Source organism: Lontra canadensis, unplaced genomic scaffold (genome assembly GCF_010015895.1).
Source record: "Lontra canadensis isolate GAN:19392208 unplaced genomic scaffold, GSC_riverotter_1.0 scaffold1, whole genome shotgun sequence".
Classification (NCBI taxonomy): Eukaryota; Metazoa; Chordata; class Mammalia; order Carnivora; family Mustelidae; genus Lontra; species Lontra canadensis.
In genome coordinates, this window is record NW_022630995.1 from 30,309,968 (window position 1) to 30,324,314 (window position 14,347).

Sequence of the window (14,347 nt, forward strand, 5' to 3'; positions counted from 1 at the left end):
TCTGTAGATCATTATTGTAGTCATACTTCAATACAAAAAGCAGAAAAGCACAAGAACCAATTGAAAAGTAAATTATTTTTTAGCTATTTACAACTATTTCCAGGCTCTAATGACTTTGATCACCAGCATATCATTTGACCTCACTAGACCTAGACATATTTATGGATAAAATGTGGTGAATCTATTTCATTTTGCAGATGCTGTCTTTCAGAGCTCATGCTTTAGTTATTACCCTGGTTCAAGGACTACATGCCTAAGTGGGAGACTTTTGATTTCCAGAACTGGCAAATCTCTATAATTTCAGGGCACTCAGATTTATATTTGAATACAAAGCAGCAGAGCACCAAATAGTACCCATTTTATATTTACTTTAAAACAGATTATGTTAGAATGCTCTTATCGGTGACAAATACATTTTCCCCAAGAAACATTAAGTTCTTACTTTAAGGCAAGAATTTTACAAATATTTATGCCAACATGTCCTGAAATAGCATCTCCAAAATTTTAAGAGCTTTTAGATTTATCACAAAAAGGGAATTGGAATAAAACCTTCTCTTTTCTACTATACTCGTATTGAGTTTTAAAACCAATAATGACAAATAAGCATATTTTTCATATCTGTTCTTGTATTCACATTACCCCTTTACTGACAGTAAAAAGACTAATTTCAAGTGTCCTTTTTTCCCCTCAGAAATTAAGGTTTAAGGTTTTCAAAAATTCAAAGTTATTTCAATTGTATTATTAAACTAAGGTGGAATTAATGTACAAATGATGCATAAATTGATATATCTGTACAAGATAGTGGTAGGCATTGTTATCTATGTCAAATAAGATGTGTATTATAACCCTGGGGCAAAATATTACATTTTAAAATTTAATGGGCAAGTAAAATAATATCCTAGAAGAGCACCAGTAAGCTGTACCACAATCTGTCGTTTGTCGATTTATATTTTCATCATTTTTTATATATTAAAAATGAGTTGCCCTGTACCACAGAAAATAAAGCTTGAACTCCATGTCTCCACAGAGAATTTCATAGGAGGCACTTCAAAGAGGAAGACTTTTCAAAAAAAATTCATATTTATTCTATTCTTGTAGAATTTAGTAAATTGGTCAGAAGATGAAGTCTCATATAGAAGTATTGAAAGAGAAATGGACATCACTTTTCTAATAGCTAAAAATCTGGTAGCACCATGCAGAAGTTACATTGGTTTCTGGAGACTTTTATAAAGTTGTTACTAGAACACACACACACACACACACACATACACAAATCACAGCAATTTTATGCTGTGTGGTTGCAGACACATAAAAAATTGTTTTCCCAAAGGAGACTCTTTTTATTAAATGCTATGCCCAATTAAGTTCAGTTAATCGTTTTTGGTGTAAAATGAGTTGCTGTGGAGTTGTTTCCCTGAGGGAGTAAGCAGCTCTCTGGCTTTGGATTAGAGAACAGCTGAAAGCAATCAAACATCATCTGAGCTCTACACGTTTTTTCTTAATATAGGAACATCTTGCCTAGCTACCATAGGCTTTTAGGAGGGCAAAAGTGTTTAAGTTTCAGGATGTGATGTGTTGTTTGTTTGTTTGTTTCTAGTGTATAAATGCACTACAGGTGCCTACAAGGCAGGGCTCTCACCAGCTTACTGCACTAGTATCCCTCAGAAGCAGAGTGGGTGGGAAGGCGCAGTCTTTAGCAAACTTATCTTCAGTGCAATGGGTGCAACAAATTTAAATATATGTTAATAATAAATGTACTTAATTCTCCTTGGTCCCTTTCTGAACACTAGGTTTTGCATCAATTACAACAATAGTAAGGATGCTATATTGTTTTATGCTTGTCTAAGAAATTAAGACTCCAAAAAGTTTTCAATTGTATGTAGCGTTTGAAAGATTCTTAGTCACCTTAACTGTAGCCATGAAAATCATTAATTGTTGAACAAAGATTCAAAGGACTTAAGATGGAAGACAAATTGCATCTTTATTCTAAGGGTGATGAAAGCCTAAATAAGATTCCTCCCCATCATTAAATCTCTATCATACTGTAGAATAGACCTCTTCCCACAAGATAACAAAACGTTACTGTACTATGCAGGATGGCAGTATTTTTCCTCATGATCCCTACTATACATATATAAGTTAGAATTTATACACTAAAAGCAAAACATTATTTCTATACATGATCTTTTTAAGGAATTACAAATTAGTCATCGCTCTTCCAAACATTCTGCTGATTTCTCACTTTATGTTCTAATAAGCCCAGCAGATCATGGGACCCTACAGAATAAATTGAAATTCAACTAATGTATATTTTCAAAAAATTATTAATTTCAAATTAATGGACTAGAATAAAGTTTTATTGTCAAAATACAACAAAATGGCATATAGGTACAATACTGGAGGTTTAAATTTAATATTGAATTCTAAAGTTATATTGTTATGTAAAAATATTTAGAAAAAACTTCTCAAGATATTTCTACCGGAAACTTCAATATGTCTTAATTTGCTTCTTTGTGTAGTGTGACCAGATGGGAATGTAGGGAATTACAGATGTCTGAATCTAAAAGTAACATGAGATAAATAAATGTAACATGGAGAAGTCAGAAGGACGAAGGGCGTTGGAGCTAACACAAAACTCGCACACCTTCCTGTGGAGGTAGGTGACAGAGTCAGAGGCAAACTCTTCGGAGCAATCAGAAATGAAGGCACAGGGCTGGAAGTTATAATCTCAGGCACGACTTCACTCAGGTGAAGATACACATCAAAAGTTCTGATGGGTCCATGTTTTCATAGAAACTGTTGGGCAGCTAACTTAAATAGAGACAGAGACTTATAAAGACACACATGTTTCTCAGGAAAGTGAAGGGCAGAATTTCTGCTGAGGCCAAAGGAGGATATAGAACCAATAACTGAAAAGCTACAGGGGAGGAAAAAAAAAAAAAAAAGGCGTCACAAAATCCTCTCTCCTCTCTGCTGATCTGCTTCACGCTTCTCCCATCTGAAAATGACTTTTATCTGTTATAGCATTCTTGATAGAGAGCTATCATAACCAATAGCCCCCTGCACAGTTTCACCCATAAAAGTGATGCTGGACTGGTCAGAACCACCTAGATTGGGTTTCAAAGTCCTCCTGGAACATGCTCATTGGCTTAAATCAATTATTGTGGCTATAGGTAGTAACAAGGATATCGAAACAATGAAAAACACCTGGAAGTCAAACAGACAACCTGTAATTTCTATATCGAAATTACTAAAAGCACGCATTTCTATATTGAAATTACTAAAAGCTTTACTAAAAGCACACATCCTAGGACAAAGCTCCAGAATGGCGAAAGGAACTGGTAGGAATTAAGTGGGTCACTTAGTGGGTTTCTAAGTCTGTTCTGCCAAACATTTAAAATATTTGAAAGAGAAGACAAACCTACCAAGGACAATTCTTCTGAGTTCTTAAACAACTTTTGCAAATCCAGAAGGAAAAAAAAAAATCACCCATTGTCCTATTCCCTAGAAATAGTTCCCTGGGACTGTTATGTTTCCTCAAAAAAAAAAAAAAAATGAATTTTTATTTTTGCTATAGTATATATTTAAAATTTTACGTAGTTAAATCTACCATTTCTCCATCATGATTTCATGTATTGATTTTAAGCTAAAAAGTCATCATTCATCCAGATATATAAAAATATGTGACAACTTCTTTTTTTGTTTTTCTTCTGTTGTTGGATTTCTTTAAACTTCACTGCTGGGAGTCTCAGAATGAAATTTATCACCCACCTTAAGCAACTGTATAGTACAGGAAGTCTAGAAATCTACATTTTTAGTTTCATCTCACTTTGGTGAATATTCAAATTTATATTTTATTTTGTATCTCTATTATATGTATTTCCTATAAGGCATTTCAATTTTTTTTATAAACATATAATATATATTTTTTCCCCAGGGGTACAGGTCTGTGAATCGCCAGGTTTACACACTTCACAGCACTCACCATAGCACATACCCTCCCCAATGTCCATAACCCCACCCCCCCCCGAATAAGTCAATCAGAGAAAGACAACTATCATATGATCTCCCTGATATGAGGGAGAGGAGATGCAACATGGGGGTTAAGGGGGTAGGAGAAGAGTAAATGAAGCAAGATGGGATTGGGAGGGAGATAAACCATAAGTGACTCTTAATCTCACAAGGCATTTCAAATTTTTTGTGGGAAAAAAAAGGCAGGCTTTGACTAGTTTTTTCCCTTCTTTTAAGTTAAATTTCATATTGTTTTTATAGGTACCAATAGAGGAAAAAATGATATATTTGATTCCGTTTTTCACAAAATAAAAACTTTTGAAAATAATATCAGTTTAGATTTTACATTATATATTTTACAATATATATTTTAAGTTTACCTTATTTTTAATGTGTTAGGCAGGGTAGTGGTCTATATTTTTCAACAGCCTATTTGCCATGGGTCTACAACCAAGTGGATGCCAGCTGTAGTGCTTAAACAGAATCTTGGCAGTGTTCCACTGTGCTGACTATTTACCCTTCAGGTGTCATTTTGGGGGTGTTCAGGATGGCCCAAAGGAAAGGCCATAACTGTTAGGACAATGGGGCTTAGAGAACTAGATGCTTACTAGATTGTATAAAATTATTTCAAGGGGTGCCTGGGTGGCTCAGTGGGTTAAGCCTCTGCCTTCAGCTCAGGTCATGGTCCCAGGGTCCTGGGATCGAGCCCTGCATCGGGCTCTCTGCTCAGCGCGGAGCCTGCTTCCTCCTCTCTCTCTGGCTGCCTCTCTGCCTACTTGTGATCTCTGTTTGTCAAATAAATAAAATCTTAAAAAAAAATTATTTCAACATTGGGGGTGCCTGGGTGGCTCACTGGGTTAAGCATCTACCTTTGGCTCAGGTGATGATCCCAGGGTCCTGGGAGTGAGTCCCGCATCTGGCTCCTTGCTCAGTGGAGAGCCTGCTTGCTGGTCCCTCTCCCTCTGCTATTCCCTCTGCTTGCTCTCTCTCTCTCTCTCTCTCTCTCTCTCTGGCATATGAATAAAATCAGTGCACATGTATCAGTGCATATATGCTAAATATTAATCTGATTCTCGGGATATGGGCTTGATAAATACACGATTACTCAAAGAGAATTCCTTCCCACTCTTAGGAAATAAGTATATGATTTGAAGGCACCTGTTGTGGTTTTTGAAGGAGATGATCCTTTCATCTCTAAAAACAAACTTTAAAACATCACACTTACTACTGGTAAGGCTGGATGGACATGCAGCTAGGAACTGAAGCCAAAAATAACTCCCTAAGAGTTCCAGAGGATTCTGGCCTTCTTCTCATCACATTAAATGCAAAGAGCTGAAGAATCCAAGAGAGGAGGTGGAAGAAAGAAGACAAGTAAGTTTGGCAGACCTAAAAGGTCCTGCGCACTGCTCCATCCCACATTTCCTCCAGGAAGCAGAAATAAGAGGCAAATCAGAGCAAGTGTGAGAGATGGAGAGGGAGAAGGGGAGGGAGAAAACCAGGAAAGGGTGGAGTGGACCCAGACTCAGACTCTTTTTTCCAAATACCATTAGTCAGATAGTTCACTCCTACTTTTGAGGAAAGCAACATTAGAGTGATACTGATTCTTTTTGGAAAGTAAAGTGGATGGTCCCACCTCTTAGAGGGGTTTTATAAACATCAGTATACATAATCATTTATAGCTTCATGTTACAAAGTCTGGAGCTAGCATAAATATAGCTTCCTCAACTTTTTACAAGTACACCAAACTCATTACATTTGCATTGTTAATTCACAAATGTACCTAAGAATTTACAGCAACCACTAAATCAACGTGGAATCGCCGAAAGTATTTCTGAACTCCACAATATTTTGGTCTCATTATTTGCTCTGATTCTGTCAGTTACACAGATAAGCAAACGTCAAAAGCTCTGTGAGCCTCAGTTCTTACCCTTAGGTGATAAAGATGATAATGCCTCCCCTTCAGGAGATAAATTTACATAAATAACACTTTGTATAACTGACTCCTTACCAAATATTTTGCAAACTTCAAACCCAATATACTTCAACTAAGTTAAACAAAAGACAGTGCCAAAATGCGTCAGTAGCATGAACCTACTTTACAACCCGCTGATCTGTCCAGTTTTGAAAATACTTCCTAAAATTTCTTGGCTTTTTTATTGGAGGATTTTTTTGTATTCTGTAAAATTTAAATATGAAGAGTTAATTAAAATTCTTAAATTATCCTACATTAAATTTGCATAGTTATATTTTTAATGTTCCTGAGTTACAAAATCCATATACATATAAATCATAATCACCCAATTAAGATAACTATTAAAAACAAAATTTAAAAATGCAGGCATTTTTCTTCTGGCCAAAACTGAATAACAGGCCCCTCTTAACTTTACTAAAACAACAGGCTGGATGGAACAGGGAATGTATGAAACAACAGATCGCAAGATACTATGCTTCAGGTGACCTAAGGCAATAATAACTCCTGAAACATGTTTACCTGATGTGGTGGAAAAGGGAAGCCAGGCAAAGCTTGGCTTATTTAGCAAATATGCACTGATATAGGAAACCAGGAAATCAAGGTTTTCCTGATGTGGAGGAAAAGGGAAGCCAGGCAAAGCTTGGCAGTCTTCCTGAGTTGAGCAGGTATTTCTGGAAGATAAGAAAGGGAGAAAAAGGGAAGCCAGGCAAAGCTTGGCAGTCTTCCTGAGTTGAGCAGGTATTGCTAGAAGACAAGAAAGGCCATGGTGGCTAGAGAGCTACATAAGGACCTGCAGAGATTCACAGAGGCTCCCGCCTAGAAACCTCAGCCAGGCTATTACCAGCTCATGCATGTGAAGAAATTACCAAGGGCTGGGAAAAGGCAGTAGAAGGCATCCTCTCTAGTAGTCCAAGGATAGTTCCTGTTCCTGCCCGCTGAGGGAAAACCTCAGAAGCAAACACCACCAAGCAGAGTACTCAGAAAAGTTCTCTTACAACTGTGGCAAAGTTTGCCCTTGAGTAATGTTACCTAAGCTTTAAAGCCTTGCTTTAAAGGAGTTAAATCATTTCCAAGTAAATTAACCTTATATCAGAACAAAGCTTAAGATTATTTATAGAATACAAAAATAGCCAGTATACAACAGTGTAAAACATTTACTCACTTTTGTTCTGTTTTACCTCCAAGAGCTCCACCAGGGTTCCCCAGTGAACAGCTGAGAAAAATCCCCTCATGCTTCTGACAGAGAGAGAAGAAAATGAACCATTTTGAAAGGCAGCAGAACATTCTTTTAACAAGCCCTGCCCTCAAGGGAGAACTAGTTTACAGAGCCTAAACAGATGGGTTTTAGTAGAGCCTACTGGACCTGAGGGACCAGAAATGCCCAACTCCAGCCCACTGAAGCCTTCCAGTCCCTCCTAAGTGGGACATGGAGCTCTGGGACAACTTCAAGTGGCCACATATACATACGATTTGAGTCCCTAAAAGGGGGTGGGGAGGTGACAAAAATTTATTTGAAGAAACTACTGCTAAAAATTTTCCAAGCATGAATTAAACTATAGACCCATAGTTCCAAGACATTCCACAAACCACAAGTACAAAAGATGTGAAAAAAATAAAAACTATACCAAGGCACATTATAATCTAATTGTTTTAAGCCAGTGATAAAAATAAAATCTTAAAAGACAGTGGAAAAAAAAAAAAGGGAACAAAATAAGATAAACAACAGATTTCTCATTGGAATACAAATAAGCCAGAAAACAAAGGAGAAACACCTTTAATGAAAAAAGACTGTCAACTTATAATTCTATTTCACTTAAAACCAAAGGCGAAATAAAGCCTTTTTCAGACATAAGAGCTAAAGGAGTTCATTGCCAGCAAGTCTGTGTTACAAGAAATAGTGAAGAAGTTCTGAGGACCAGGGTATAAGATAAAAATCTGGATCAACACAGGAAGGAAGAACACTGGGAGTGGACACTACATAGGTAAATATAAAGACTGAGAGCCCTGTATCTATTTTTAAAATAAAGTTTACAATTATAAACTCTCCCCACACACACTTAAACCTCAACGTTCACAAGACTTCACCATTTTACGAAGCATTTAAGGAAATAGTAATTCCAATTGTGCAGAAAATCAGAAAACAGAAGAGGCAACACTATGTAATTCATTCTATGAAGGCAGCATTACTATAGTACTCCAAAGACATTGAAGGAAAAGAAAACTATAGTCCAAAAACTCTCACAAAAATTGATGCAAACATTCTTGCATATTTTATCATATTAAATCCAAAAAACATAAGAATTATATCATGTTCAAGGAGGGGTTCTAGGAATGTAAGACTGGTTTAATATTCAAAAATCAACCAGTGTAATTCATCTTATGAACAGAATGAAAAGGAGATGTATCAATAGATGAATCAATAGATGTAAATCAATAGATGTAAAAAATACATTTAACAAAATACAACTTCTATTCTTAAGAACAAAAACTATTAGTAAACTATAAATAAAAAGGGTGATTATCACCCTCATAAAGGGCATCTATGAAAAAACTTAGAAGAAATTTGTAGAATTGACAGAAGTCGACTTCAAGATCTATTATAATGCTACAGTAATCAAGATACTGTAGCATTAGCAAAAGAATAGACAAATTGATCAAACAGAATAGAGAACCCAGAAACTGACCCACATAAAAACAGCCTACTGATCTTTGAAAAAGGAATGAAGGCAACATAATCAAGCAAAGACAGTCTTCTTAACAAATGTTTCTGGGACAACTAGACATCCACATTTAAAAAAAAAATCAAATATAGACCTTCAGTCCTTCACAAAACTCAGCACGGATCATAGACTTAAATGTAAAATACAAAACTATAAAGCTCCTAGAAGATAACATAGGAGAAAACCTAGATGATCTTACATACAGCAATGACTTTTTAGATATAACACCAAAAGCATAATTCATGAAAGAAATAATTGGTAAGCTGAACTTCTTTAAAATTAGAAACTTCTGCACTGCCAAAAGTACTGTCAAGAAAATGAGAAAAGAAGCCACACACTGGGAAAAAATATTTACAAAAGACATATCTAATAAAGGACTATTAACCAAAATATACAAAGAATTCTTCAAATTCAACAGTAAGAAAACAACCCAATTTAAACATAGGCCAAAAACCTTAACAGACTCTTCAACAAAAAAGATCTACAGATGGCAAATAAACATATGAAAAGATGCTCCAGATCACATGTCATCTGGGAAATGCAAATTAAGAAACAATGAGTTGCCAGTGCACACCTAGTAGAATGGCTCAAATCTGGAGCATTGACAGCACCAAATGTTGTCAAGGATAGGAAACGATAGAACATTCATTCTCATTCATTGCTGAAAGGAATGCAAAGTGCTATGGCCACTTTCGAAGACAGTTTGGAGGTTACTTACAAAACTAAAGAAACTCTCACCATACAATCTGGTAATAGCACTCCTCGATATTTACACAAAGAAGATGAAAACTTATGTCCACCCAAAAACCTCCATAGGGATGTTTACAGAAGCTTTATTTACAATTGCCTAACTCAGAAGCAACCAAGATGTCCTACAGTAGCTAAAGGGATAAATAATATAGAACAGTATTTAGGTCATGAAAAGACATGGGGAAAACTTAAATGCATATTTCTAAGTGAAAGAAGTCAATCTGAAAAGGCTGCATACTGCGTGATTCCAACTATATAACATTTTGAAAAGGCAAAACTATGGAGACAGAAAAATGATCAGTGGTTGCCAGGGGTCAGGCTGAGGGAAGATTGAACAGGCTGAGCACATATTTTCAAGGCAGTGAAAGTACTCTGTATGATACCATAATGATGGATATATGCTGTTATATATGTATTCAAACACATAGGAGGTACAACACAAGAGTGAACACTAATGTAAACTATATAGACCTTCAGTGGTTATGACATATCCATGTAGGTTCATCAGTTTTAACAAAAGCAACACTATGGTAGGGAATGCTGACAAAGGGGAGGCTGTGGATGTGTGGGGGCAGGGGTATAAAGGAACTCTGTGTACCTTTTCCTCAGTTTTGCTGTGAATCTGAAACTGCTCTAAAAAAATCAAGTCTTTATGTATTTTAGAAAGAGAGTGAGCTCAAGCACACAAGTGGAAGGGGCAGGAGGAGAGTGAGAGAGAATCTCCGCATGGAGCCCATCAGCGGACTCGATTCCAGGACCTCGAGACCAGGACCTGAGCTGAAACCAGGAGTCAGTCATTCAACCAACTATACCACCCAGGGGTCCCCAAAAATAAAGTCTTAATAAAAAATTAATTCCTGAAAAAAAATTGAAGGACTACACTATGTGATATGAAGAGTTATAACAAAGCTACAATAGCCAAAACAGTGTAGTATCATTTCAATATAGACAAAGAGTTCAATGGAAAAGAATAGAGTCCAGAAAGAACTGATTTTTTTAAAAGATGCAAAGCCAATTCTATGCAGAAAGGCAAATGGCACATATTTATATTTAAAAAGGAAGAATTATTTCATTCTATAGCTTTCATAGCTTATATCATATACAAAAATTAACTCTCAACAAACAGCATATAACTATATTAAAAAATAAATATTATTTCAATCAAATATATATATATCTAATATACATAAATAATATATATAGTTATATAAATCTATGTATATAAATCTATATCTATATATAGATATATCTATATATCTCTATCTATCTATATATATAACTTTAATAGAACACAGGCCTAAGAGTGAAAACTAAAACTATAAAACTTCCATAAGAAAACATAGGAGAAAATGTTTTTGACATTGGATTAGGCAAAGACTTTCCATATAGAAAAAAATAATAAACTGGTCATCCTCAGAATGAATAACTTCTAGTCTTTGAAAGGAACTAACAGAATAAAGACCAAAGTCTAGAAGAAGTTATTTGCAAATCATATATTTTTTAAAATTTTTTATTTTTTTATAAACATATAATGTATTTTTATCCCCAGGGGTACAGGTCTGTGAATTGCCAGGTTTACACACTTCACAGCACTCACCATAGCACATAACCTCCCCAATGTCCATAACCCCACCCCTCTCTCCCGATCCCCCTCCCCCCAGCAACCCACAGTCTGTTTTTTGAGACTGAGTCTTTTATGGTTTGTCTCCCGCCCAATCCCATCTTGTTTCATTTATTCTTTTCCTACCTCCCAAACCCCCCATGTTGCATCTCCACTTCCTCATATCAGGGAGATCATATGATAGTTGTCTTTCTCCGACTGACTTATTTCGCTAAGCATGATACCCTCTAGTTCCATCCACGTCATCGCAAATGGCAAGATTTCATTTCTTTTGATGGCTGCATAGTATTCCATTGTATATATATACCATATCTTTATCCCTTCATCTGTTGATGGACATCTAGGTTCTTTCCATAGTTTGGCTATTGTAGACATTGCTGCTATAAACATTCCAGTGCATGTGCCCCTTCAGATCACTACATTTGTATCTTTAGGGTAAATACCCAGTAGTGCAATTGCTGGGTCATAGGGTAGTTCTATTTTCAACATTTTGAGGAACCTCCATGCTGTTTTCCAGAGTGGTTGCACCAGCTTGCATTCCCACCAACAGTGTAGGAGGGTTCCCCTTTCTCCACATCCTCACCAGCATCTGTCATTTCCCGACTTGTTAATTTTAGCTGCAAATCATATATTTGATAAAGGATTTATATCCAGAATACGTAAAGAATCCTCAAACTTCAATAATAAGTAAACAAACAACAAAATTTGTTGTCTTGTATAGGTTGTAGACCCCGTTGTAGTCTCTTCAGAAATGACTCAGATGCCTGATAGGAGCTGTGGGTACTTGGTATGAATGAAGTTGATGAGGTCACCTCTATCATCCAAAATCATACTGAGAGGCCTTCCTTCAAGTACAGTGTCTGCTCAGTGCACCAGAGCTACTCCTCATCTGTCTTACCCTTCCAGGTGTACACTGGAATGCTAGCCTTGGCAATGGCAGCCACTGCATGATCCTGGATAGACAAGATGTTGCAGCTGAACCACTGCCCCTCAGCACCCAGGGCGACAAGGGTCTCAGTGAGTATGGCTGTCTCTACTATCATCTGTAGGTAGGTTGTTGGTGTCTGTCAGTGGCTTAAAGGCTGAGTAGATCTCCTGCAAGGGAATCAGATCTGTCATCTTTCTCCACAATGTCCAGGGCCTTGTGTTCCCACCGTGAGACTGGTTAATGTTGGCAATTTTGTAGGTCAGTTTGTCTGACATGCTCGAGGTGCTTCCCCATGGAGTGATGGACATGGGTAAAGGGACCAGCTGAGGACAGGCATGGAGTGGATGATACTGGGCAGGGAAAGTTTGTCAATTTCTTAAAAATTTGTATATAAACCTGCCATATCAACCAACCATTCCTTGTTAAGCTATTTGGCCAAGAAAATGAGATCATAGGTCCACACAAAGACTCATTCATGCACATCAACATAAACATTGTACACAGATATTCATAGCAACTTTGTTCATAATCATAATCAAAGGCTGGAAACAACACACATGGCCATCCACAGACGAATGGATGATTAGTTGTAGTATACCCATATGTTGGACTACGACACAGCAATGAAACCAAATGGACAATCAATACATGCAATAAAATAGATGAATCTTGAAATGATTATATTGAACGAATGAAACTGTGCAAGAAAGTATGAATCCTAAAACTGAATAAAATTCTTGGAAGTATAAACTAGAATTCAGTGACAGAAATATCACTAGGTGTCAGAGGCAGGGATAAGCAAGAAGGAGGGATCACAAAGGGACAAGAGAAGACCTCAACCAATAGAGAGTATTTTCATTATCTTGATTGTGGTGATGGAGTCACTGTATACACACATATCAACACTTAACAGATTTGTATACTTTATGGTTTATTGTATTTCAATTATTCTTCAATAAAGCTGTGAAAGAAAGGAAGAAAAAAGTGTAGCTTATAACAGGATAAGTTATTATGATAAGAAACCAGATTTTTTTTAAATTAGAAGGATTATTTAACCTGAAATTTAAAGTATTTTTATTCAAAATGAGACTAAAAACTCCATGAAGCAAGTGTTATGTCATAGTCATTTTATACACGTAGTACTGAGAACCATGCATAGCACACAGTAGTTAGTTAATAAATATAGGTTAAGTTCAATATGTTTACCATTTCATTCACAGAAGAACAGTGTGGAAGGAAGCCTATTTAAAACTGACTAGATGGTGATGGTTTAAACATCAGCTTCAAACAGTCTCATTTCTAGGTCCCTAGAATAAATAAACAACATCTGTCTCTCTGTGCATTGTTGGTTTAAAGAACTTTGAGTTTAAGGAGTGTGATGTGCACTAACATGCAAATTGTTTTTCCATTTTGCAGAAAAAAGAAAGTGATTAAAAATTAAGAATTAATTGATTAGAGTCAAGCCCTTTAAATATTTTAAATTAAGTCAAAAGCATTTTTTATTCTAGTCCCCCCCTCCATGAAGGAGATAAAAATGTCAAAGTTTTTTCTTTCCGCTTACAATACAGCACCTATAGCAAAAGACCCAAGAATTTTTATTTTATTTTTTTTATTTGACAGAGAGAGACACAGCGAGAGAGGGAATGCAAGCAGGAGGAGTGAGAGAGGGAGAAGCAGGCTTCCCATGAACAGGGAGCCTTAGGTGGGGCTTGATTCCAGGACCCTGGGATCAGGACCTGAGCCAATCATGACCTGAGACACCCAGACACCCCCAAAACAATGCTTTAACCCTTCCTACTTAACCTCAAGCAATATTTTAACCCTCCCTATGAAAAACACCTATTTGTTCTGCCCATATTCATTGGTTAAATCTCAAATTATACCCATTCAAATGAGATATTTTTAAATGAAAGTATATTTCTTTTACAGTGCCTCAATTTCCCAGGTAAGTTAGGAGAAAGGTAAAATAAAACAGATCCCCATTTTTCAAATTCACTGCAAATTTCCCATACTTCAATTTACAGTAGAGCAGACTTAAGATATAATTCTTCATAAAATGTTTTCCTTGTAGAAAGCACATATATCCATTATGCCTTTGGATCCAAAACATGCCTTTATTAACTTTTCAGAAGCAATGTTTTGTGTACAAACAGAATATTGCATTTGAAGTCATCATATCTTCTCTTCAGATATGATAGATAATTCAACTTTAAGGAAAAGAAGTCCCTTCCTTCAATTAGGTAAATATATTTAATGGAAGAGACAGTAAAATATAATGGCATTTTTGCAAATGTATTTTCATTGTGAAATAAAATTTTATTTTCTGCCAGAACTAACCTTATTGA